This window comes from Jaculus jaculus, chromosome 4 (assembly GCF_020740685.1).
Source record: "Jaculus jaculus isolate mJacJac1 chromosome 4, mJacJac1.mat.Y.cur, whole genome shotgun sequence".
Lineage (NCBI taxonomy): Eukaryota > Metazoa > Chordata > Mammalia > Rodentia > Dipodidae > Jaculus > Jaculus jaculus.
The window spans coordinates 77,600,724-77,606,004 of record NC_059105.1 but is presented as its reverse complement, the minus strand read 5'-3'; positions in this window follow the sequence as shown (position 1 = coordinate 77,606,004).

Genomic DNA, 5,281 nt, shown 5'->3' with positions numbered 1-5,281 from the left:
AAGGGGCCTTTTCTTCTGTTTTACTGAGGGATGCATGATGGTTTCAGTCAGACTGGGCTATAACAAAATATTATAGATTGGGTAGTATTTAACTACAAAACTTATTTTTCTTCTGCAAATTTTGATACAATCTGTCATTATGTAGTTCAATTTCACCTTGAACTCATGGTGATCTGCCTGTCTCAGTCTTCTGAGTATTGGAATTACAGTTGTGAGTTATACGACCAATTTTTAAATTATTTCATGTATTAACAACATATTTTGTGTGGCTCCATCATGTCCCTCATCCCTGTCCCCATTCTACTGAACACCTTCCTTGGTGGGGTTGCAGGTATTTCCCTATGGGATTGTGGCTTATACATTGTTGGAGCAGCACTCAGTTTTTGGAGGGAAGGCAATGCCTCTGGATATGATGTCTCAACCTGGGGCTTGTATACTCTTTCTGCCCTGTCTTCCACAAAATTTCCTGAGCCATGGTGGGTATGTTTTAAGTTTACTTCAGTGATGAGCTCTTAGGAGCCTCTGGATCTCTGCTTTCCAACATCTATCCCTTTTATTTCTTTCTCCTGTCTTATTGTTTGGGGTAGGACTTCTATGATGCTGAAGAGCAGTGGTGAGAGTGAGCACCCCTATGTTCTTCCAAATCTCAACTCTAACTCTTTCCATATTAAGAATTATTTGGGCTTTAGGTGACTTCTATGTAGCATTTATTGTGTTGAGATATAAACCCTCCATGCCTATTCTCTCCAGTGTTTTCATCATGAAGTATTATTGCATTTTGTCAAAGGCCTTCTCTGCATCAATTTAGATGATCATGGTTCTTATGATTAAGTTTATTTATGTGGTATATTATGTTGCCCTATTTCTGATTATACCTACTACTTGATTAAGATGGATAATGCCTTTGATGAGTTGTTGAATTTGGCTTGCAAGGATTTTGTTCAGGATCTTTGCATCTAAATTCATCATGGATATGGGCCTATAGTTTTCTTGTTTCTCTGTCTGGATTTGGTATAAGGGACGTTCTAACTTCATAAAGAGAGTTGAGGAACATTCCCTGGTCTCTGATTATGTGAAACAGTTTGAGAACAATTGGTGTCAGTTCTTCAATGAAGATTTGAGAAATTTTGCTGAGAATCCATCTGGTCATGGACTTTTCTTTTGGGGGAGGTTTTTGATTAACTTTTCAATCTTGATGTATTTTATAGGTTTCTTTAGGAGATTAATCTGCTCTCAGGTTAATTTTTTATCGGTGGTATGTGGCTCAAAATCTGTCCATTTCTTCCAGATTATCCAATTTTGTGGAATAGAGGTTTTACAAGTGTGTACTGATGATTTTTCCAATTTCATTGATGTCTGTTATGACCTCTCCTTTTTCATTTCTGATTTTGTTAATTTAAGACTTCTCTTTTCTTCAGTTGGTATAATTGGTCATGGGTTTATCGATCTTGTTTACTGTTTCAAAGAACCAACTCTTTATTTCAGGGATTTTCTTGTTTCTTAGTTTCCAATTAATTAATTTCTGCTCTGATCTTGATTATTTATTTCTATCTGGAGGTCTTGGGGTTTTATTCTTCTTTTTTTTTTCCAGTGCCTTCAGATGGAATATTTGGTTGCTAATCTGTGATCTCTCTGTCTTTGTTATGAAGGTATTTAGTGCTATGAATTTTCCTGGTAAGACTGCCTTCATTGTGTGCCATCAAATTTGGTAAGTTGTGTTTTTATTATGATTCAATTCTAGAGATTTTACAAGTTCTTTTTTAACTTTTTCCACAACCTATTCATTGTTTAAAAGTGTGTTGTTCAAATTCCAGGAGATGGTGGAGTTCCTAATATGTGTCTTATTGTTAATTTCTAGCCTTAAAGCATTGTGATCTAATATAAAGCAATTTCAATGTTTCTGAGTTTATGGAGGCATATTTTATGGCCTAATATACTGTCTATTTTGGAGAAGGTTCCATGGGCTGATGAAAAGAATGTGTCTTCTGTAGTACTGGGTTGCAATGTACTATGTTTAGTTGATCTAAGATGTTGTTGAGCTCTATTATTCCACTGTTGGTTTTATGCTTGGATGATCTGTATATTGATGATAGTGAAGTGTTAAAGTCTCCAACTATGATACTGTTGTTTGTTTTGTTATGAAGTAGGTTGTGTTTTATAAACAGTCGTGCACCTGTGTTTGGTGCATGTAGATTTATGATTGTGATGTCCTCATGTTGGGTCATTCCTTTGATGAGAAAGAAGTGGCCTTGATTGTCCCTTTTGATTACTTTTGGTTTGAAGTATACTTTATCAGATATTAATATAGCAACACCTGTTTGTTTCCTATTTGCATTTGCTTAGAATATCATTTTCCATCCTTTCACCCTGAGGAGGTGTTTGTTTGTAGTGATGAGGTGGGTTTCTTGAAGACAGCCGATAGGAGGGTCAATTTTTCTGATCCAGCCTGTTATCTTTTGTCATTGATGGTTGAATTAAGACTGTTAATATTTAAGGTTATTACTGGGAAGTTTTATTTAATCGCTGCCATGATGGGGCGCTTTATGGGGTTTTGTGCTTCCTTGTGCTTTGTACATTTTTGAGCCTGCTCTATTTTTTGGTTATTAGGATCAACTTCTTGTAGGCTCTTGACATTGGTTCTTTGACGCATCTATGTGGAGTATTCCTTGAAGTATTCTCTGTAGGTTTGGCTGTGCTTTCACATAATCATAGAGCTGATATTTTTCATCAAAAGCTTTCTACTCACCATCTACTGTGAGGGATAATTTTGCTGGGTACATTATTTTGGGTTGGGAGCCATGGTTTTTAGACTTTGAAGAGTTCAATTCTAGGCTTTTCTTACTTTCAGGGTTTCCATTGAGAAACCTGAGTTAATTCTGATGGACTTGTCTTTGTATGTAGTGAGTTGTTTCTCTCTTGCTGCTTGTAGTACTCTGTCTTTGTTTTCATTGTTAAGAGTTTTAACCATGATATTATCGCATTTAACTGGTGTGGACTTTACTCTCTGCTGGAGAATCTGCTTCTCTTTTTCAGATGGGAACTAGACTTGAGAAGATAAATGACCTAGCCCACGGTGCCTTAGCCACAGATGAAACTACAGAGGAATTGGGGAAATGAGCAAGAATGCTGCTTTCTTAGTTAAGCTGATATCAGCACAAGGGTGATGGAGAAAGATATGGAGGACATTCAACACCTACCAAACCAGATACCTGGATGCTCCTAAGTGCCCATCACTGAAGTAGACTTAAAATGCTCCCAGCATGGCTCAGGGAATTTTGCAAAAGAAGGGGGGCAGAAATCTTGTTAGAGCCACAGTTGGGACATTTTGCACAAAGACATTGCCTCCCCCTCATAACTGGCTGCTGCTCCCATAAGGCATGACCCACAATCCCCATGGGGTTGACCTGAAAACCCAATGAGGAAGGCCTCTTCAGAAAAGGGGCAGGGAGGAAGGAAAGGATGGTACCAACATGTGATGTTTACATACAAAATATGTCCATATAAAATAGAAAATAGGAGATTTAAACATGTTTACATACAAAATATGTCCATATAAAATAAAAAATAGGAGTTTTAAACATGCTGTTCCTTTGGTCCTATTTGGTGTTTTTTGAGCTACTTATATCTGTTTGGCTCTCTCTTTTGCAAGATTAGGAAAATATTCTTCAATAATTTTGTTGAATATGTTCTTGTTGTCTCTGGCTTAGATTTCCTCTCCTTCTGGTATACCCATGATCCAGACATTTGGTCATTTTAGGGCATCCCACAGTTGTATTCTGTTCACATAATTTTTTGAATTTAGCGAAGGTTTTATACTCCCCATCAATTTTTTACTGTCTTGTCTTTCAGCTTAGAGGTTGTCTTCCACATGAATGACTGTTATATTAGTGAGATGTTCTAGAGAGGTTCTTAAAAGCTCCATTTGATTTTTTGTTTTCTGTTGTGTTATTTTGCATCATGTCCATCTCCGTTTTGAGGTACAATTTCAGTTCAAGGTCTGATTTTCTTGATGCTTCCTGGAATTCATTCTTACATTTGATCATGTCTTCATTATGCTTAATCAGCTGATTATCCTCTATTTGTTGACTTCCCTTCAATTCATTGATGTCCTTTTTGAGGCTTTCTTCAATTAAGTTAAGACTGGTGACAAAAGCTCTAAGAGGCAATTCTGCTCAATTTCATTTATGCAATTGTTGTTTTTTTGATGATTTGCTTCCAGTTCAGCAATTATTTTGATCAGGTTCACATCACTTGTTGTGTTTTCATTGCAGGATTCAATTTCTGTTGTTTTGTCTATTATTTCACTGGAGGCTACTATTGTGAGAATAGGCAACCTTGGTGGAGAACTTACACGATTTTTTTCCCTTTTTTAATATATATTTTATTTTATTTATTTGACAGACAAAAAGAAGGAAAGATAGATAGATATATAGCAAGAGACAGAATGGGTGTGTCAGGGCATCTAGCTGCTGCAAACAAACTCCAGATGCTTGAGCCACCTTGTGCATCTTGTTTACATGGGTCCTGGGGAATCAAACCTGAGTGCTTTGGCTTTGCAGGCAAGTGCATCAATTGCTAAGCCATTCCTCCATTTCAATCTTACAGTTTTCTCACTTTCTTTGTTTGTGTTTATTTGTTTTTGCATTGTGGTCTACCCTTGTTGGGGAACATTTTTATTTTATTGAAAGGGAAGAAAGTATTTGTCCTTGCAGGATCTTTGGTGAGTGTTCTGTTTTAAATGTGAATTGGATTTGTGTATGATGGGGTTATAACTGCAGATTGCAAGTACTTCGTAGGTACCTGGGGAAGTGAGAGGTGGGGAACGGGGAGCTCTGGCCTACTTATTCCACTTGTGTGTATTCTTCAGCACAAGGTGACCAGGGGTGGAGGATCCAGAGCTGGGAAGCTGGGAAGCCAAGGGCAAAAGGCCCATTCCCACAGTGGGTACTATACTCTCTGGCTTGGCAAAATAAGGATTTGGGGACCCAGAGGATGGTCAATCAGGAAATCCAAGCAGAAGGTCCAGGACCAGGCCTTCCCAATATAGCAGCAGAGGTACAGGGACCAAGGAACTAGGAGGTGGGGAATGAACCAGGAGCTCTTGCCTCTTCAATCTGCACACACTCTCTGTAACAGGGGAATAGGAATTTGGGGAGCAGGGGCTGGTCAATCAGGAAACTAGAGTAAAAGGCCTTGCTTTCACAGCACACATGTAGACATGAGGCTACTCAAGCCAGTAGCAGGAGTACTGGGACCAGGAAACTGGGAGGTAGGGGTTCAT